The 22,253-nt window shown below is 48.0% G+C and overlaps 1 protein-coding gene across 9 annotated transcripts in view; it reads left to right on the forward strand.

Annotated features, from left to right (window-relative positions):
• The first annotated feature begins 365 nt into the window (after positions 1-365).
• LOC147083068 (protein odr-4 homolog) overlaps positions 366-22,253 on the forward strand; it is a 158,791-nt gene continuing 136,903 nt past the window's right edge. For 2 of the 9 annotated variants that reach the window (XM_085980293.1, XM_085980295.1), the window contains exon 1: positions 366-497. The gene's annotated coding sequence lies outside the window, so the exon portion shown is untranslated. Of the gene's footprint in view, positions 498-746; positions 770-11,168; positions 11,275-14,714; positions 14,814-22,253 lie in introns of those variants that run through there. The other 7 variants (XM_085980286.1, XM_085980294.1, XM_085980289.1 and 4 more) reach the window with 6 other exon arrangements.

A 22,253-nucleotide genomic window follows, 5' to 3' on the forward strand; every position in this document is an offset into this window, starting at 1 on the left:
CAGAAAGCGGGGATGTGGGACTAAGCAGTTCTTTCAAAGAGCCAGCACAGCCACGAAGGGCCGAACGGCATCCTTCTGTGCTGTAAGTTTCTATGAAGCTTGTTGGCCAAAAAAACTGCACAAAGAAATTTGAAAAGGTATCTTTTTAAATCAGTGTTGTAATCCCATGGCATTGCCCTGTGTTGTAACTGAAGTGAATTGGGGACTCGTAATTGGGAATGACACTGGCCAGTTGCATTGCGCTCTCTCTCTCTGGTACCGCCGGCCTGCTGGGGGCGCTGTTTTCACTTGAATTCGCAGCGCGCGCCCAACCGTTAATCGCTGGTTTCCGCCCTGCCCGCGCGCGTCGCGCTCCCGGCGGTTCGTCAGCCGCACGTCATCAGTGTGGGCCATCCGCCGCTGATTGGTCGAGAGCCGTAGCGGGAGGTTACGGCGAAATCCGATCGAAAAAAACGACGCGACTTGAGAAAAAGTGAGGGGGCAGAGAAAGAGAGAAGGTACATACCGACATCTGCAGCAGTATAGGCCGGCCTTCTGTAAACCTACTCAAATCTCAGGATCGGTTGACTTGGGTCAGTCAGTTAGTCCACCAGAGAGCTGCGAGGATCCCGTCTCGCCGTCAGGTGACACGGCATAAAATATACCGACCCTTTCTCACATACACCCTGAGGGAGACATTTGTACGCGGCTGGAAACCCGAGGCAACGTCTGTCAACTGGGGACAATAGGATGGGAGGCATTCTGATCTAGGCGCCTGCCACCTTATTATGTGATTATTTTCCTATTATTACTTTCCTGACCTATTATTATTTGGAGGGTGTTTGGTGACGTCCTGAAATTAAGCCGTCATTGAGGTCACAATAAGCACGGTGCCCTCATCTTTCCCCGTTGATCTCATAATGCGATTTTAGCTCCTCCCCCGGGTCTGTGTTACCCCCAATCACAGGGCAGACAGGGGGAAGGCTTGTGTACAGGTGCCTCACTTTATAACTTTGCAAGTGATAATATTGTATCCGATTATTGTCTTGTAACCACTCCAACTGTAGTCTTATAGAAACATAGACTAAGCTGGGGGGTGCCCGGCGGTGCCGAGGCTTTTTCGAGGGCATGTTGTTGGAAGAGAGAGAGAGCGCGAGAGACTGGGGGTAAGAGAGAGAGCGTGAGAGACTGGGGGTAAGAGAGAGAGCGCGAGAGACTGGGGGTAAGAGAGAGAGCGCGAGAGACTGGGGGTAAGAGAGAGCGCGCGCGAGAGACTGGGGGTAAGAGAGAGCGCGCGAGAGACTGGGGGTAAGAGAGAGCGCGAGAGACTGGGGGTAAGAGAGAGCGCGAGAGACTGGGGGTAAGAGAGAGCGCGAGAGACTGGGGGTAAGAGAGAGCGCGAGAGACTGGGGGTAAGAGAGAGCGCGAGAGACTGGGGGTAAGAGAGAGAGCGAGTGGGGGTAAGAGAGAGCGAGTGGGGGTAAGAGAGAGCGAGTGGGGGTAAGAGAGCGAGTGGGGGTAAGAGAGAGCGAGTGGGGGTAAGAGAGAGCGCGAGTGGGGGTAAGAGAGAGAGCGAGTGGGGGTAAGAGAGAGCGAGTGGGGGTAAGAGAGAGAGCGAGTGGGGGTAAGAGAGAGAGCGAGTGGGGGTAAGAGAGAGAGCGAGTGGGGGTAAGAGCGAGTGGGGGTAAGAGAGAGCGAGTGGGGGTAAGAGAGAGCGAGTGGGGGTAAGAGAGAGCGAGTGGGGGAAGCGAGAGAGCGAGTGGGGGGGGAAGCGAGAGAGCGAGTGGGGGAAGCGAGAGAGCGAGTGGGGGGGGAAGCGAGAGAGCGAGTGGGGGGGAAGCGAGAGAGCGAGTGGGGGGAAGCGAGAGAGCGAGTGGGGGGGGGAGCGAGTGGGGGGGAAGCGAGAGAGCGAGTGGGGGGGGAAGCGAGAGAGCGAGTGGGGGGGGAAGCGAGAGAGCGAGTGGGGGGGGAAGCGAGAGAGCGAGTGGGGGGGAAGCGAGAGAGCGAGTGGGGGGGGAAGCGAGAGAGCGAGTGGGGGGGAAGCGAGAGAGCGAGTGGGGGGGGAAGCGAGAGAGCGAGTGGGGGGGGAAGCGAGAGAGCGAGTGGGGGGGGAAGCGAGAGAGCGAGTGGGGGGGGAAGCGAGAGAGCGAGGGGGGGGGGAAGCGAGAGAGCGAGTGGGGGGGGAAGCGAGAGAGCGAGTGGGGGGGGAAGCGAGAGAGCGAGTGGGGGGGGAAGCGAGAGAGCGAGTGGGGGGGGAAGCGAGAGAGCGAGGGGGGGGGGAAGCGAGAGAGCGAGTGGGGGGGGAAGCGAGAGAGCGAGTGGGGGGGGAAGCGAGAGAGCGAGTGGGGGGGGGAAGCGATGAGAGCGAGTGGGGGGGGAAGCGAGAGAGCGAGTGGGGGGGGAAGCGAGAGAGCGAGTGGGGGGGGGAAGCGAGAGAGCGAGTGGGGGGGGAAGCGAGAGAGCGAGTGGGGGGGGGAAGCGAGAGAGCGAGTGGGGGGGGGAAGAGAGAGAGCACGACGGGGGGGGGGAAAGAGAGAGCGCGACGGGGGGGTAAGAGAGAGAGCGCGACGGGGGGGGAGGTGGCCCGATGGACCCCTGCGAAGGAAGGAAGAAGGTAAGCTCTCCCACCCCCTCACTCTTTCCCTCCGTCCCACCCCTTCACTCTTTCCCTCTCTCTCCCTCCCCCGTCTCTCCCTGCTTTACTCTCCCTCCCCCTCTCCTCACGCTCTCCCTCACCCTCTCTCTCCCTCCCCCGTCTCTCCCTGCTTTACTCTCTCTCTCTCTTCTCCCCCACCCTCTCTCTTCTCCCCCACCCTCTCTCTCTTCTCCCCCACCCTCTCTCTCTTCTCCCCCACCCTCTCTCTCTCCTCCCCCACCCTCTCTCTCTCTCTTCTCCCCCACCCTCTCTCTCTCTCTTCTCCCCCACCCCCTCTCTCTCTCTTCTCCCCCACATCCTCTCTCCCTCTCTTCTCCCCCACCCTCTCTCTCTCTCTCTCTCTTCTCCCCCACCCTCTCTCTCTCTCTCTCTTCTCCCCCACCCTCTCTCTTCTCCCCCACCCTCTCTCTCTCTTCTCCCCCACCCTCTCTCTTCTCCCCCACCCTCTCTCTCTCTTCTCCCCACCCTCTCTCTCTCTTCTCCCCCACCCTCTCTCTCTCTTCTCCCCCACCCTCTCTCTCTCTTCTCCCCCCACCCCCTCTCTCTCTTCTCCCCCACCCTCTCTCTCTCTCTCTTCTCCCCCACCCTCTCTCTCTCCCCCACCCTCTCTCTCTCTGTCCTCCCCCACCCTCTCTCTCTCTGTCCTCCCCCACCCTCTCTCTCTCCCCCACCCTCTCTCTCTCCCCCACCCTCTCTCTCTCCCCCACCCTCTCTCTCTCCCCCACCCTCTCTCCCCCACCCTCTCTCCCCCACCCTCCCTCCCTCCCCCACCCTCTCTCCCTCCCCCACCCTCTCTCCCTCCCCCACCCTCTCTCCCTCCCCACCCTCTCTCCCTCCCCTCCTCACCACCTCCCTACCCCCTCCTCCTCCCTCTCACCACCTCCCTCCCCCCTCCACCTCCCTCCCTCCCTCCCCTCCACCTCCCCCCTCCACCTTCCACCTCCCTCCCTCCTCCCTCCCTCTCCCTCTCCGCTGCCCGAGCCCTCATCCCCCGCTCCAATCCCTCTTTCCGCCCCGGGGCCCGGGCCTCGGCACCTGGATGAACGCGTTCCCTCGGCCGTCACCCTGATGCCGTTGGCCGTGAGGCAAAGACATGGCGCAGCCGAGTCCAGCGCCCCGGTCAGCTGGAGGTCCGCAGTCGTTGTTCGTCCGCAGGCCACAAAGCACCCGAGCCCAGCGCCGGCGATGTCTCCACGGAGCTCCGTGCCGCCCCACGCACTGACATGGCCCCGCCCTCCGAGAGCCCCCGCCCGAGCCGAGCGGGGAACAGAGTGACCTGATGGCTTTGGGTCGGGCTCTGGGGCGGTGCTGTAGACGCCGCAGGGAGGTTTTGTGCGCGGCAGTTGCTGCACGGCCCGCAACTCAAGGCCCAGGCTTACCGGGCTGCTAGGCCGCTCAAAACGGCCGTCAAAGTAGGCGAGCCTCCAGGAGAAGGGCAGGGGATCACTTCAGTTCCTCCTGTTGCTAAAGACAATTTAAAACACAAATAAATTGTTATTTAATTCCCTAACACATCATTAAAATATTTACCTTAGTTCCCTAACACACAGAAAGTGTGGGGGAAAAAATCATGAAAAATCAAGATGGCGGCCACTCACCTCGGTTCAGAAGGATAAGGCCCGCCCACACACGCACCGATTGGTCGACCGGTCAGGTCACCGAAGCGTAGGATTGGTCAATCGTCGAGTCACTTGACACTCAACTGTAGGACGGCACGCGCCAGGAACCCGCCGTCCGATTGGTGGACCGCGACGTCACACGGTCGCTAATGAGATGCTAATGAGCGGAACGCTGAACGTTTTTGGGATACCGCGGGCGGGATTTTTGTCCGGCTGAAACGTAAATACGCCTATGACCGGTCCGGAATCGCAAGCTTTCTTTTGAGGCGACGCGCGCGTCGGTACGCTCTGTAACTTTCAAACGTATAGAGAACGGACAGACAGACATCGGGACAGACAGAAGAGCCGCTTTATATATATAGATAGGAGCAGGAGTAGGCCATTCGGCCCCTCGAGCCTGCTCCGCCATTCAATGCAATCATGGCCCATCATCCAAATTCAGTACCCGATCCCTGCTTTCTCCCCATACCCCTTGATCTGTTTAGCTTTAAGAAATATATCCAACTCCTTCTTGAATATATTTAATGAATTGGCCTCAACTGCCTTCTGTGGTAGAGAATTCCACAGGTTCACCACTCTCTGGGTGAAGAAATTCCTCCTAATTTCTGTCCTAAATGGCCTATCCCTTATCCTTAGACTGTGACCCCTGGTTCTGGACTCCCCGACCATCGGGAACATCCTTCCTGCATCTAGTCTGTTGAGTCCTGTCAGAATTTTGTAAGTTTCAATGAGATCCCCTCTCATTCTTCTAAACTCCAGCGAGTACATCAGCCTGGTGAATCTTCGCTGAACTCCTTCCATGGCAAGAACATCCTTCCTCAGATAAGGCGACCAAAACTGCACACAATACTCAAGATGTGGTCTCACCAAGGCCCTGGACAACTGGAGCAAGACATCCTTGTTCCTGTACTCGAACCCTCTCGCTACGAAGGCCAACATACCATTTGCCTTCTTAACCGCCTGCTGCACCTGCATGCTTACCTTCAGCGACTGGTGCACAAGGACACCCAGGTCTCGTTGCACTTCCCCTTCTCCCAATCTATTGCCATTCAGATAATAATCTGCCTTCCTGTTTTTGCCACCAAAGTGGATAACCTCACATTTATCCACGTTATATTGCATCTGCCATGCTTCTGCCCAATCACCCAACCTGTCCAAATCATCCTGGAGTTTCTCGGCATCCTCCTCACGGCACACACGCCCACCCAGCTTTGTGTCGTCTGTAAATTTGGAGATATTGCATCTAGTTCCCTTGTCTAGATCATTAATATTAATAGGACTGATCCCTGCGGTACCCCACTAGTCACTGCCTACCACTCAGAAAAAGACCCGTTTATTCCAACTCTTTGCTTTCTGTCTGCCAACCAGTTCTCTATCCAAGTCAATACCTTGCCCCCAATCCCATGTGCCTTAACTTTACACGCTAATCTCTTATGCGGGACCTTATCGAAAGCCTTCTGAAAGTCCAAATACACCACATCCACTGGTTCTCCCTTATTTATTTTACCAGTTACATCCTCAAAAAATTCCAGTAGATTAGTCGAGCACGATTTACCTTTTGTAAATCCATGTTGACTTTGTCCGATGCTGTCACTGTTTTCCAAGTGTTCTGCTATTACATCTTTTATAATGGACTCTAGCATTTTTCCCACTACCGATGTCAGGCTTACTGTAATTCCCCGTTTTCTCTCTACCACCTTTTTTGAATAGTGGGGTAACATTAGCTACCCTCCAATCCATGGGTACTGTTCCAGATTCCATCGAATGTTGGAAGATGATCAGCAATGCATCTACTATTTCTAGGGCCACTTCCTTAAGTACCCTAGGATGTAGATTATCCTCTTTAATACATACATGATTGACCCTGTAATTTTCTGTAATTAAAAGCATATGCTCATAAAATTGTTTTTATATGGGCAGTGAAAGGGAAGTTTGTGGGAGGGTGGCAGGCGACAAACCTAGACAATCATCATGGTTTTTAATCTTTGAGTTTCCTGCTTGTTGACAGTAGTTTTGGCGACACCAGCGCCTCCAACTGGGGAGAGCCCGTTCACCTGCTCTGTGCGTGGGAAGGGTTTCACTCAGTCATCCCACCTGCTGAGACTCCGAGTTCACCCTGATGAGAAACCCGTGAAATGTTCTGACTGTGGGAAGAGCTTTAAAAGCTCTAATAGCCTTAAGAGACACCAGCGTGTTCACACTGTTCGTAGAATCTTACAGCACAGAAGGAGGTGATTTGGCTCATCGTGTCTGTGCTCTGTGCACAGTGTCAGCTGTGGCTCAGTGGGTAGCACTCTCGTCTCTGAGTCAGAAGATTCTGGCTTCAAGTCCCACTCCAGGGACTTGAGCGCATAAATCTCGGCTGACACTCCAGCTGCATTGTCGGAGGTGCCGTCTTTTGGATGAGACGTTAAACCAAGGCCCTGTCTGTCTCTCAGGTGGACGTAAAAGATGCCAAGGCACTATTTCGAAGAAGAGCAGGGGAGTTGTCCCCAGTGTCCTGGCCAATATTTATCCCTAATCAACATAACAGAAAAAAAGATTATCAGGTCATTATCACATTGCTGTTTGTGGGAGCGTGCTGTGTGCAAATTGGCTCCCGCGTTTCCCACATTACAACAGTGACTACACTTCAAAAAGTACTTCATTGGCTGTAAAGCGCTTTGAGACGTCTGGTGGCCGTGAAAGGCGCTATAAAAATGTAAGTTTTTCTTTATAACCCTGCAAACTAGTCCTCTTCAAGTACATGTCCACTTGCCTTTTGAAAGTTCCTATGGAATCTGATTCCACCGACCTTTCAGGTGGTGCATTTAAGATCTTAACAACCCTCTCTGTGGAAACAATTCTCATTTCCCCTCTAGTTCTTTTGGCAATTATTCTGAATCTATGACCTCAGATTTCTGCCCTTGCCACAGTACCAAAATGGCTCTCGTCAAAGTCATAAATTGCATCCTTTGTGACTGTGACAAAGGTAAACTGTCCCTTCTCGTCCTTCTTGTCTTGTCTGCAGCCTTTGATACGGTTGATCACTCCATCCTCCTCCAACGCCTCTCCACCGTCGTCCACCTGGTTGGGACTGCACTCACCTGGTTCCATTCTTATCTATCTAATCGTAACCGGAGAATCACCTGCAATGGCTTCTCTTCCCGCTCCCGCATCGTTACCTCTGGTGTTCCCCAAGGATCTATCCTTGGCCCCCCTCCTATTTCTCATCTATATGCTGCCCCTTGGCGACATCATCTGAAAACACAGTTTCCACATGTACGCTGACACCCAGTTCCACCTCACCACCACTTCTCTCGACCCCTCCACGGTCTCTAAATTGTCAGACTGCTTGTCCGACACCCAGTTCTGGATGAGCAGAAATTTTCTTCAATTAAATATTGGGAAGACCGAAGCCATTGTTTTCGGTCCCCACCACAAACTCCGTTCCCTAGCCACTGACTCCATCCCTCTCCCTAACATCTGTCTGAGGCTGAACCACACTGTTCGCAACCTTGGTGTCATATTTGACCCTGAAATGAGCTTCCAACCACATATCCGTGGCATAACTAAGACCGCCTATTTCCATCTCCGTAACATCGCCCGTCTCCGCCCTTGCCTCAGCTCATCCGCTTCTGAAACCCTCATCCATGCCTTTGTTACCTCTAGACTTGACTATTCCAATGCACTCCTTGCTGGCCTTCCACGTTCTACCCTATGTAAACTTGAGGTCATCCAAAACTTGACTACCCGTGTCCCAACTCGCACCAAGTCCGGTTCACCTGTCACCCCTGTGCTCGCTGACCTACATTGGCTCCCGGTTAAGCAACACCTCGATTTCAAAATTCTCATCCTTGTTTTCAAATCCCTCCATGGCCTCTCCCCTCCCTATCTCTGTAATCTCCTTCAGCCCCACAACCCCCGGAGATATCTGCGCTCCACTAATTCTGCTCTCTTGAGCATCCCTGATTATAATCGCTCAACCATTGGTGGCCGTGCCTTCTGTTGCCTAGGCCCTAAGCTCTGGAATTCCCTGCCTAAACATCTCCACCTCTCTACCAGTCTTTCCTCCTTTAAGACACTCCTTAAAACCTACCTCTTTGACTAAGTTTTTGGTAACCTGCCCTAATTTCTCCTTATGTGGCTCGGTGTCAATTTTTTTGTCTTATAATACTCTTGTGAAGCGCCTTGGTACGTTTTACTACGTTAAAGGCACTATATAAATACAAGTTGTTGTTGTTCTTGGTTACCAACCCACTTGCCAGAGGAAACATAGAAACATAGAAGATAGGAGCAGGAGTAGGCCATTCGGCCCTTCGAGCCTGCTCCGCCATTCAATGAGATCATGGCTGATCATCCAAATTCAGTACCCTGTCCCTGCCTTCTCCCCATATCCCTTGATCCCTTTAGCCTTAAGAAATATATCCAACTCCTTTTTGAATATATTTAATGAACTGGCCTCCACCGCCCTCTGTGGCAGAGAATTCTACAGGTTCACCACTCTCTGGGTGAAGAAATTCCTCCTCATTTCAGTCCTAACAGTTTCTTCCTACTTGCTCTATCAAAACCCCCTCATAATTTTGATACAGGTAGACTATCCTTTATCCGCACTTCCGAAAACCTCTAAAAACCGAAAGTTTTTTCGTGGAGCATAAGTCGTGCGCACGACATGACCCGAGTGGCGCCAAACATGACAGGAGTGGTCCGGGAGCTCTGCCTTTCCCTGTGAGCAGGGCAGAGGGTCACAGAGTTCCCTCCTGGGTAGGAGATTGCAGGCCGAGCTGGGCAGTGTGAAGGAGGTACCGGGAGAGTGAACCCAACAATACAGCGGCCCGTCCGATAGCTGCAGCGGCCCGTCTGATAGTCTTTTCTTCCCCCCCCACCCCCCCCGACCTGATTTGCGGGCCAGCTTAGTGTAGGAGTCAGCCGATATCCGGCTTTCCCACAACTGGCGGCGGCAGTCAAGCCCCAGACCCCCGCTAAGTCAAGGAATTCAGATACGGAGCAGGGGGAGCCGGAAACCTCGATCTAACGGCAGAAATCAGCAGCTGTTTTGTTCGTTTTTTTTTCTTCCCGTAGCATTTTTTTAAACAGTTAGGCTGTGGAAAGAGTCTCTGTAGCTTAGCAACAGCTTCAGAGACGCTTCCAAGGCAGGGCCCGAGTGTTTACAAGCTGTTGCTAAGCAACAGTGTTTGTTGTCAGATACGGAGATGAAAACCTTCTGAAATCCGAAAAATTCCGAAAACCGAAACAGCTGGTCCCAAGGTTTTCGGATAAAGGATAGTCTACCTGTACCACTATTAGGTCTCCCCTTAACTTTCACTGCTCTAAGGGAAACAATCCCAGCTTCTCCAATCTCCATGTAACTGAAGTCCCTCATCCCTGGTATCGTCTTGGTAAACCTCCTCTGCACCCTCTCCATGGCCTTGACACCCTTTCTAAAGTGTGGTGCTCAGAATTGAACACAATACTCCAACTGAGGCCTAACCAGTGATTTGTAAAGATTTAGTGTAACTTGTTTTTGTCTTCAATGGCCCTATTTGCAAAGCCAAATGTCCCATATGCTTTCTGAACTGCTTTATCAACTTGCCGTGGCACCTTCAAAGATTTGTGAATATGCACCCCAGGTCCCTCTGCTCTTGCACTCCACTCAAAATAGTACCATTTTGATTATACTGCCTCTCCATGTTGTTTCTCCCAGAGTGCATCACTTCACAGTTATCCGCATTAAATCGCATCAGCCGTGGCTCAGTTGGGAGCACCCTCGCCTCTGAGTCAGAAGGTTGTGGGTTCCCACTCCAGGGACTTGAGCACAAAAATCTAGGCTGACACTCCAGTGAAGTGCTGAGACAGTACTGCACTGTCGGAGGTGCTGTCTTTCGGATGAGGCATTAAACCGAGGCCCCATCTGTCCTCTCGGGTGAATGTAAAAGATCCTATGGCGCTATTTATCCCTCAATCAACATCACTAAAACACATTATCTGGTCATTATCACATTGCTGTTTGTTTGAGCTTGCTGTGTGTAAATTGGCTGCCATGCTTCCTACATTACAATAGTGGTTACACTCCAAAAAGTACTTAATTGGCTGTAAAGCGCTTTGGGACGTCTGGTGGTCGTGAAAGGCGCTATATAAATGCAACTCTTTCTCTTGTCTCCGTACTGATCTACAAAACTGTACTACCAGTTGCATATGTTGCATACTTGGCCTGTACCATGTTTTTCAGAGTTTGGCCAGCTCCACTAGGCCAGTCCAACATTGTGGTGTCCATTAAAAATCTTCCTTTATTTTTTATAAACATTGTGCAGTACTTTGACAAAGTTTCCATCTACGTTTTTTTTAAAGTTTTGCAAAGAGCTGAATTACGTATTGGGATACCTGCAGACATTAGATGTTTCCCATGTTTAATGTTGGAGTGATGTGTTGCCAAAAAATGACGGGTGAATAATCAATTTGCGTGCGGAGCTGACCAAAAACTGCCCTCGTAGCATGTGATCCTTTTTGCACTAATTCATTGTTTGCATTTGCAATAATCATGCTTCGTTATATGCTTAGTACAAAATATTTTAACATTAGTATTCCATTTCAATTTCTCTTTACTACAATATCTATTCAATATTTTCCCATTCCCAAAGTGTTTACTGGGTGTCATCTGCCCTGTCTCTTACGGCCATAATTTGTGAAAATCAGTGAAAATATTGTCAAGAAGACTCTGCTAAACTTTGCTCACCAAAATATCTTGAAGGTGAAATTCCTCCTGTTGATAATTTTAATGTAAAAGTTTGCTTGCTCCAATTTTTTTGATAAAACTACCAATTTGAGGAATTTCAATCCCGGTGGTTCCTCCCTTGCTACTTGTTTCTCTGGAGAATTGGTATAATCAGCTTGCAATCTGCTCCTCCAACCTTAGTCTTGTATGTTTTTTTTCCTAGAATGCTCATTCCTACCAAAACAGAATGTGTATTTTGAGGAGCTTCTGGAATCTCTTATGTTCAGTATATCAAGCACTGTAGACAGTTCCAAAGGAGGTGTACGAAGGTAATAAAAACAGAAAGTAGTGGAAATACTCAGCAGGTTATGCAGCATCTATGGGGAGAGAAACAGAGTTAACGTTTCAGGTCAATGACCTTTCATCAGAACTGGAAAAGTTAAAGATATAAAAAGGTTTTAAGCAAGTACAGAGGCAGGGAAAGGGGGGAGGGGAGGAAAGAACAAAAGGGAAGGTCTGTGATAGGGTGGAAGGCAGGAAAGATTAAATGACAAAAGGTATGATTGTACAAGGCAAAAGGAGATGGTAATGGGACAAGTAAAGAAACAAAAGATGGGTCTAGAAGAGGTGAAAATGGGAATAGCAGAATCATCAACAGCCGCCATCTGAAAATATGGGGGCAGAGGTTCTGATCTGAAATTGTTGAACTCGATGTTGCGTCCAGAAGGCTGTAAAATGCCTAATCGAAAGACGAGGTGCTGTTCCTCGAGCTTAGTTTGAGCTTCATTGGAACAGTGTAGGAGACCGAGAACAGAGAGGTTAGAGTGGGAGTGAAGCGGAGAATTAAAGTGACAGGCGACCGGGAGCTCGGGGTCACGCTAGCGGACTGAACGGAGGTGTTCCGCAAAGCGGTCACCCAATCTGCTTTTGGTCTCCCCAATGTAGAGGAGACCACATCGTGAGCAGCAAATACAGTATATTAAATTGCAAGAAGTACAAGTAAATCGTTGTTTCACCTGGAAAGAGTGTTTGGGGCCCTGGATGGTGAGAAGGAAAGAGGTAAAAGGGCAAGTGTTGCATCTGCTGCGCTTGCACGGGAAGGTGCCGTGGGAAGAGGGGGGTGGTTGTTGGGGGTGATAGAGGAGTGGACCAGGGTGTCGCAGATGGAACAGTCCCTTCTGAATGCTGAAAGAGGAGAGATGGGGAAGATGTGTTTGGTGGTGGGATCATGCTGAAGGTGGCAGAAATGGTGGAGGATGATCCGTTGAAGTTGGAGACTGGTGGGGTGGAAGGTAAGGACAAGGGGAACCCTATCGTGGTTCTGGGAGGGAGGGGAAGGGGTGAGAGCAGAAGTGCGAGAAATGGAATGGACATGGTCAAGGGCGCTGTCAACCACGGTAGAGGGGAATCCTTGGTTGAGGAAAAAGGAAGACATAATGGAAGCATTAGTATGGAAGGTGACATCGTCAGAACAGATGCGATGGAGACAGAAAAACTGGGAGAATGGACTAGAGTCCTTACAGGAAGCAGTGTGGGAGCAAGTGTAGTCAAGTTAGCTGTGGGAGTCAGTGGGCTTATAGTGGATGTTGATCGATAACCTATCCCCAGAAATGGAGACAGAGAAGTCGAGGGAGGGAAGGGAAGAGTCAGAGATGGACCATGTGAAGGCGAGGAAGGTGTGGAAATTGGTAGCAAAGTGAATGAAATTTTTCAGTTCAGGGCGATAGCTGGAAACGACACCGATACAGTCAACAATGTACTGGAAAAAGAGGTGAGGGAGGGTACCTGAGTAGGACTAGAAAAAGAATGTTCAACATATCCCACGAAAAGGCAGGCATAGCTTGGACCCATGCGGGTTCCCATAGCAACACCTTTAATTTGGAGGCAGTGAGTGGAGTCAAAGGAGAAGTTGTTCAATGCGAGAACAAGTTCAGCCGGGTGATGGTGGATGGGGACTGGTTGGGCCTCTGTTCAAGGAAGAAGTGGAGCTCTGTCCTGGTGGGGGATGGAGGTGTAGAGGGATTGGATGTTCATGGTGACGGTTAGGGCCAGGAAACTGTTGAAGTGGCGGAGGGCATCGGAAGAATCGCGGATGTAGGTTGGAAGAGACTGGACAAGGGGAGAAAAAATAGAGCCGAGATAGGAAGAGATAAGTTCCGTGGGGCAAGAACAGGCTGAAACGATGGGGCTACCAGGGCAATCCTATCTGTGGATCTTGGGAAGGAGGTAGAAGTGGGCTGTGCAGGGTTGGGGGACTATTAGGTTGGTGGTCATGGAGGGAAGATCTCCAGAGGAGATGAGGTCAGTGACAGTCTTGGAAATGATGGCTTGATGTTCGGTAGTGGGGTCATGGCCCGGGGGATGTAGGAGGAGGTGTCAGAGAGTTGGCGTTCAGTCTCTGCAAGGTAGAGGTTAGTTCTCCAAAAACAACAGCACCCCCCTTGTCAGCAGGTTTAATGACGATGTTAGAGTTGAATCTGAGAGAACAGAGTGCTGCAAGTTCAGAGGGAGGTAAGTTGGAGTGAGTGAAGGGAGCAGAGAAATTGAGACGGTCGATGTCATGTCGGCAGTTAGCAATGAAAATATCTAGAGAGGGTAAGAGGCCAGAGGGTGGGGTCCAGGTAGAACGAGAATTCTGAAAATGGGAGAAAGGGTCCACTGTGGTGGTGGGGGGGGGGGCGGTGGTGCTAAGACTCCTGGCCAAAAAAGTGAGCACGGAGACGAAGGCGACGGAAAAAGAGCTGTGCATCGTGCCAAGCTCAATTCATTGAGGTTGGTATGTAAGGGGATGAAGCTCAGGCCTTTGCTGAGGACTGATCATTCGGGGTCAGAGAGGGAGAGGTCAGAGGGGATAGTGAAAACACGGCAGGGAGTGGGATTGGAAGAAGGGATGGGGTCAGAGGAAAGTGAAGGGGAAGAAGGTGGGCATTGGCATCCAAGAGTTGTTGAAGTTTGCGATCCTTGATACCTGAAAGGAAGAAAAAAAGTTTTTTGTGTATTAAGGTAGCTATCTCACCCCAGCATTTCTATAGACATAAGTGTCTGCAATCCATATTGTTCTCAGTTTAGTTAACATTTGTTATTCCTATGTAAGTTATGGGGATCAATTTGAAAGTTCCTGTGCTGGGATAAGTCATAAATATGATTTTTGTGAATCTTCCCTTTAGTCATCACAAAAACGTAAAAGACAAGGATGAGGAAAGCTCATCTCCCTAAGCTTCTTGCTGTCCCAGACTAGGATCCAGATGTGTTTTGAGCTTCCCTGAAGATTGTAGCTCTATTACCCTGCCTGGCACATTATTCTAGACATTTGTCATTAACTTCTGGTATCTTATCTAAATTTATTCTTCTCCGGTTTATATTTATGACCTCTGTTGTGCCTATTATTTTGAAGTAATGTTCAGGTTAAAAATATCAACCAAGTTGTACAATGTATTATATACTTCAATGAGGCATATGTGTAGCTGCAGATTATTCCTCAATAAACCCAAAACACTAATGAAATAATTGTTACGAAGAAAGTACAGTCTACTTTTGCCCTAGATTCATAAATGTTATAAAAGGAGATTGATATCTGTAAACTCTCTCAGACCCTCATGTTATCATCATATTTGCTTTAAAACTGCTGCTAGAGTCTCTCAGAACAGAGGTTTTCTGTAGAACTCTACTCCTTTAACATTGTCAAGTTTAACTCCTTTGAGGGACATTGAAGTATGGGCAGCTTTTTTCATTCATGATGTCACTGGAGTCAAACTTTATGTTGTCACAGGAAGGGAGTTCTACATAGAATATCTGTTCCAAAGTAGCTGCAGCCAGCAGTTCTAAAGCATACAACAGGGTAACAAAAGGGTGAGTTGAGAAAATACCGGTAAGTGTAAAAAATATCTATCTCTCTTTCTGACATATAGAATTTTGTGGCATTCAGTCAACTATACCTCCCCTTTAATCCTACTGTGTAAACAGCATGAAATGCAATGACTGATATCTATCTACATTGTAGCCATTACAGAGACATGGTTGCAAGGTGACCAAGGCTTGGGAACTGAATATTCAGGGGTATTTGACATTTTGTAAGGGTAGGCAAAAAGGAAAAGGAGGTGGGGTAGCTCTGTTAATAAAGGATGAGATCACTGCAGTGGTGAGGAATGATACTGGCTCAGAAGTTCAAGATGTAGAATCAGTTTGGATGGAGATAAGAAATAGTAAGGGTAAGAAGTTACTGGTGGGAGTAGTATATAGGCCCCCTAACAGTATCGATACTGTAGGACAGAGTACAAATCAAGAAATAATGGGGGCTTGTAAGAAAGGTACTGCAATAATCATGGGCGATTTTAATCATCATATAGATTGGACAAATCAAATTGGCAAGGGTAGCCTTGAGGATGAGTTCATAGAATGTATTCGGGATAGTTTCTTAGAGCAATACGTTGAGGAACCAACCAGGGAGCTGGCTATTTTAGATTTGGTATTGTGTAATGAGACAGGATTAATTAATGATCTCATAGTATAGGATCCCCTAGGAAAGTGTGATCATAGCATGGTAGAATTTCAAATTCAGTTTGAGGGTAAGAAACTTGGGTCTGAAACTAGTGTCCTAAACTTAAATAAAGGCAATTACAAGGGTATGAGGACAGAGTTGGCTAAAGTGGACTGGGAAAATAGATCAAAGGGTAAGACAGTAGATCAGCAGTGGTAGACATTTAAGGAGATATTTCATAAATCTCAGCAAAGGTATATTCCAGTGAGAAAGAAAGGCTCTACAAGAAGGATGCAGCATCCATGGCTAACTAAGGAAGTTAAGGATGGTATCAAATTGGAAAAAAAAGGCATGCAATGTTGCGAAGATTAGTGGTAGGCCAGAGGATTGGGAAATTTTTAGAAACCAGCAAAGGATGACTAAAAAAATTATAAAGAGGGTGAAGATAGAGTATGAGAGTAAACTAGCAAATAATATAAAAACAGACAGTAAGAGCTTCTACAGGTATATAAAAAGGAAGAGAGTAAACGTTGGTCCCTTAGAGGATGAGACTGGGGAATTAATAGTGGGAAATAGAGAAATGGCAGAGACTAAACGGCAGAGACTAAACAATTATTTTGGATCGGTCTTCACGGTAGAAGACACTAAAAACATCCCAAGAATAATAGATAATCAAACGGCTATAGGGAGGGAGAAACTTAAAACAATCTCTATCACTAGAGAGAAAGTACTAGGCAAACTAATGAGGCTAAGGGCCAACAAGTCCCCTGGACCTGATGACCTGCATCCTAGGGTCTTAAAAGAAGTGGCTGCAGAGATAGTGGATGCATTGGTTGTAATCTACCAAAATTCCCTGGATTCTGGAGCGGTCCCAGCGGATTGGAAAACCGCAAATGTAACGCCACTATTCAAGGAAGGAGGGAGACAGAAAGCAGGAAACTATAGGCCAGTTAGCCTAACATCTGTCATTGGGAAAGTGCTGGAATCCATTATTAAGGAGGTAATAGCAGGACATTTAGAAAATCATAAGACAATCAAGTAGAGTCACCATGGCTTTATGAAAGGGGACTCGTGTTTGACAAATTTGCTAGAGTTCTTTGAGGATGTAACGAGCAGGGTGGATAAAGGGAAACCAGTAGATGTAGTGTATTTGGATTTCCAGAAGGCATTCGATAAAGTGCCACATAAAAGGTTACTGCACAAGATAAGAGCGCACGGGGTTGGGGGTAATGTATTGGCATGGATAGGGGATTGGCTAACTAACAGAAAACAGAGAGTCGGGGTAAATGGGTCATTTTCCGGTTGGCAATCAGTAACTAGTGGGGTGCCACAGGGATCAGTGCTGGGGCCGCAACTATTTACAATCTATATTAATGACTTGGATGAAGGGGCCGAGTGTACTGTAGCCAAATTTGCTGATGACACAAAGATAGGTGGGTTAGCAAGTTGTGAGGAGGACACAGAGAGGCCCAGAAATTCGGGTCCCCACGCGTGAGTACGCACTGGGTACTCGCGTAGGCCCAACGAAAGTGCCGGTTTCGTGCATGCACTGCACATGCGCGGGAAACCGGAACTTCCGTTCCCTTGAAAGAAGGGGTTGACAGGTGGAACGCGTGCGCCGGAGAGGCAGCCCGTGCGCATCGAACTTACATTTTTTTTTGCAGGTTTCTCCGAGAGGGTAAGTCTCCAGCAGTTACACTTTTAAACAGCAGGCACAAGGCCTGCTTTTAACAAGGTAAGTGGCGAATTAATTAAAATTAAAACATTTTTTCCACAGGTTTATTATTTTTAAATACTTTAAAGAAAGGTAAGTTTATTTTTAGCCCCGTTAGAAAATGTAATTATTTTTTTCAAAAATTTAAATTATTGTTTAAAATAGTTATTTCATGTAATTTATAGTTATTTTAAAAATGTGATGTTTTTTTAAAAATTTATTTGAAGTTTTAATTATGTTTTGGGGCTTATAGTATTTATAGGTTTGACAGCTCTTCCCGTCAAATTTATGAATGAAGCATTCCCTGCTACCATTGGCTCTCCATGGCCCACGTGATCCCAGGGGATGATTCGAACTAACTGCAACCCTGGGATACGCAAGCACTGCGCGCCGGCAGTTGGAGTAGGCCCAGGATCGGAATCCCACGCGGGCCCACAGCTCAACGGCTGGCGCGCAAGATAAGTGCAGGTCGGGGGCTTGCACCCGCGGGAAGCCCCCGACCCGAATTTCTGGGCCAAAGAGCCTGCAAAGGGATATAGCTAGGTTAAGTGAGTGGGCAAAAATTTGGCATATGGAGTACAATGTGGGAAAATGTGAGGTTATCCACTTTGGAAGGAAAAATGAAAAAGCAATGAATTATTTAAATGGAGTGAGACTACAAAATGCTGCGGTACAAAGGGGTCTGGGGATACTAGAACCACAAAAAGTTAGCACGCAGGTACAGCAAGTAATTAGGAAGGCTAATGGAATGTTGGCCTTTATTGCAAGGGGTATGGAGTATAAAAGTAGGGAAGTTTTGATGCAACTTTACAGGGCGCTGGTGAGACCGCACTTGGAGTACTGCGTACAGTTTTGGTCTCCATATTTAAATAAGGATATATTTGCATTGGAGGCAGTGCAGAGAAGGTTCACTAGGTTGATTCCTGGGATGAAGGGGTTGACGTATGATGAAAGGTTGAGCAGGTTGGGCCTATACTCATTGGAGTTTAGAAGAATGAGAGGTGATCTTATTGAAACAAATAAGATTCTGAGGGGGATTGACAGGGTGGATGCTGAGAGGATGTTTCCCCTAGTCGGGGTATCTCGAACTAGGGGGCATAGTTTCAGAATAAAGGGTCGCCCATTTAAGATGGAGATGAGGAATTTCTTCTCTCAGAGGGTCGTGAATCTTTGGAATTCTCTACCCCAGAGAGCTGTGGAGGCAGAGTCATTGAATATATTCAAGGCGGAGATTGACAGATTCAAGGCGGAGATTGACATACATTTGAACTACAAGGGGTATGGGGAGAGAGCGGGAAAGTGGTGTTGAGGCCAAGATTGGATCAGCCATGATCTTATTGAATGGCGGCGCAGGCTCGAGGGGCTGATTGGCCTACTCCTGCTCCTGTTTCTTATGTTCTTATGTTGCCTACAGCTGTCAGCAAAAGAACAGTGAAAACTAAATTTTTTAAAACGCATAAAATATTTTTTTTAAATACCAGGGAGGGAATTTAGCGAGTAATCTAACTGAGAGTTCGAATTACATCATAAACCACAAGCTAATCAAATACAGGAAACTTTCAATTTACCGGCACCTAAATAACCGGAAATCTCGGTTAACTGGCAAAATTCAGGAGTAGGTTCAGGTAAGTTTTACTTCATATTGTACTTGCCTTCCTCGATCTGTTGCTGTGCAAGGGTGTGGCTGCAGCTGTTGCTAAGCTACAGAGACACTTGGACCTTGTGGCCATTGTTCTGCACCTGTTGCTAAGCAACAGGGTTTGTTGCTTTATACGGAGCTCTCAGCTCTCCATATCTTTTACTATAGCTCTCGGTTATCCGGAATTTTTGATGAACCGACACCACGTCGATCCCGTCGGTGCTGGATAAAAAAATGTTTCCTGTAATATCTTTGCTTAAAAACTTTCAACATAGCAATAAAGAGAAAACATTTGCCATCTAAACATACTAGTTTGAAACAAACTCTTAAAGTTTACTTTTTTCTGTCAGTGTTGTTTCTGCAATTCACTATGTTGGATCACTTATTTCACACCTAATTTATGTTGCCAGATAAGCGAAGGTGTCTTATACCAACTACATTGCCTCCTCCTCCGAACACAAACAACATGTATTCGTAGTAAAATGTCTCAAGGCGCGTCACAGTAGTGTTATCAAACAAAATTTGACACTGAGCCACATAAGGAGATATTAGGAAAGGAAAGGGGTTGGTTTTAAGGAGCTTCTTAAAGGAGGAGAGAGAGATAGAGAGGCGGAGAGGTTTAGGGAGGGAATTCCAGAGCTTAGAGCCTAGGCAGCTGAAGGCAGGGCTGCCAGTGGTGGAGCGATTAAAATCAGGAATGCACAAGAGGTGCAAGTTAGGATATGGGTAGCAGAGATTCGGATGAGCTCAGGTTTATGGAGGGTCGAAAATGGGAGGCCAGCCAGCAGAGCATTGGAATAGTCACGTCTAGCGGTAACAAAGGCAAGGATCAGGGTTTCAGCAGCTGATGAGCTGAGGCAGGCTCGCAGATGGGCAGTGTTACGGAGGTAGAAGCAGGTTCTTTTGGTGATGGTGTGGCATATGTGGTCAGAAGCTCATCTCAGTGTCAAATGACACCAAGGTTGTGAACGATCTGTTTCACCCTCCAACAGTTGCTAGGGAGACGGATGGAGTCGGTGGCTAGGGAACGGTGTTTGTGGCATAAAAAATGTTAAATTTCAGGCAGACAGCACATCTTTTGTGATGCTGCAAGTCTGATTGAGGCAAACCTTTTTTTCTTTCGGAGTGACTGAACAACATGGCCAAACTGCATCATCGGCGACATTGCAATGACTGTTGACACCACAACCATATTAACAACACGGCCAACCTGCACCACGTCAATAGATGCGTCCTATTTCTGAACACTTAACTCTGAAATCAGAGCTACACCAATTTACTTCCACTTATAATGATTGGAATTGAAGACGTGCATTATAGAAAACACTATCCTGTGTTTGCCTGTATATTTGTCAGTAGCGGTTTCTAACCCTAACTTGAACGACTGATCCCTAACCCCTAATTATAAATCCTAAATTGTGTAGTTTCTAAACCTAGCCCTAACACTCTAACCCCCTAATCCTAAATCGCAGAGTGTCAATGTGCCATCATCGATGGTGCAGGTCGACTGTATTTATACTTTTTTCTCTGCAGATTTAGATACAAACAAAACAGCAAATATGTAATCAGAATACAGAATGTTACTGTCTCTCTTTTCATTATCTGAAAATCAGGACTGTCTTATTTGTCATTACAGAACCAACTGCACGATTTTTAGATTCACATTTATTTCCTTCTAATCTCTATTAATTGCAGTGTTCAAAAAGAAAGTCTCTGGGCAGCTACTAGGCAGCTGTGATCACAGTAGCTTATATTTTTCATATAAGAACACTGTTTAATTGCCTATCTTTAGTGCTTGGAAGTCACATCTGGTCAGCTTTCCAACCCTATTGTTTAAACCTGAGGAGATTCTGCCAGGGCCACTCGGCTCCAGACCTAATTTCAGCCTTGGTCCAAACTTAGACAAAAGAGCTGAATTCCAGAGATAAGGTGAGAGTGACTACCCTTGACATCAAGATACCATTCAAATGAGTATGGCACCAAGGAGCCCTAGTAAAACTGAAGTCAATGGGGATCAGGAGGAAAACTCTCCACTGGCTAGAGTCATACCTGGCACAAAGAAAGATGGTTATGGTTGTTGGAGGCCAATCAACTCAACCCCAGGTCATCGCTGCAGGAGTTAGTCATGTCAGAAGTGGAGCTGTTTGCTGATGATTGCACAGTATTCAGCTCCGTTTGCAATTCCTCAGATAATGAAGCAGTCCATGCCCACGTGCAGCAAGACCTGGACACCATTTAGGCTTGGGCTAATGCATGGCGTGAATGCTACTTGCCACTTAACTGTCAGGCAATGACCATCTCCAACAAGAGATAGCCTAACCACCTCTCCTTGATATTCAATGGAATTACCTTCGACAAGTCTCCCACCATCAACATTCTGGGGGTCACCATTGACCAGAAACTCAACTGGACCAGGCACGTAAATGCTCTGGCTACTAGAGCTGGTCAGAGGCTGGGTATTCTGCAACGAGTAGCTCAGCTCCTGATTCCCCAAAGCCTTTCCACCACCTACAAGGCACAAGTTGGAACTGTAATGGAATAGTCTTCACTTGCTTGGATGGGTGCAGTTACAAAAACATCAAGAAGCTTGGTACTATCCAGGACAAATCAGTCACATGATAGGCACCTCATCCACTAGCTTAAATGTCCACCCACTCTACCACTGGCATACTGTGGCAGCTGTGTGTACTAGCTACAGCAACTCGCCATGGCTTCTTTGGCAGCACCTTCCAAACCCGCAACCTCCACCTCTAGGACAAGGGGGGCAGGTGCATAGGAACATCATCACCTCCCAAGTTCCCCTCCAAGTCACACACCATTCTGACGTGGACATATATCATTGTCCCATCAACCATCGTGGTTGAAAATCCTGGAACTCGCAACCTACCAGCATTGTGGGAGTACCTTCACCACACGGCCTGCAATCAAATAAAGCAAGCATGTTGATAGTCCATTACCAAAGAGTGTGTGCATAACACATCTGGAGAGCAAACGGGCCCAGAAATTGTGGGAGGATTGTTACTTTGTTAAAACAAATCCTGTTTCCATTATAAATTATCAAAAGCATGTTTTAAGCTGGATGGTGCACTGTGCAGAATTTTTGGAACTGACATTCTGACCCATAAAAGTGGTGACTATGAATAATTGTGGGTTGACACTTAGCTTAATTGTGTCAGCCTTGGCTCAGTGGTAGCACTCTCAACTCTGAGTCAGAAGGTCAAGACCAGCCATAGTGTACAGATCATACACCCGTTGACCTCACATATGCATAGTTGCCAACTGTTCACTTTTGGAGCAGACATTCATCTTTTCCAATCCCAGTTTATGTGGGGGGCTGGAAAATAGGTAATTCAGGGGACTACTTTTATACTCAGTGGCTCGCTCACTTCAGCATTGTTATTTTTGTTTTTGCTTCTGGCCAGGCTGCCAATTATCTTGGCTTGTGTGTGTGCGATAGCACAGGACAGGCTTGCACTCT

This window comes from Somniosus microcephalus, unplaced genomic scaffold (assembly GCF_052327205.1).
Source record: "Somniosus microcephalus isolate GS21.2 unplaced genomic scaffold, FLI_Smic_1.0 scaffold105, whole genome shotgun sequence".
NCBI classification, from domain to species: Eukaryota; Metazoa; Chordata; class Chondrichthyes; order Squaliformes; family Somniosidae; genus Somniosus; species Somniosus microcephalus.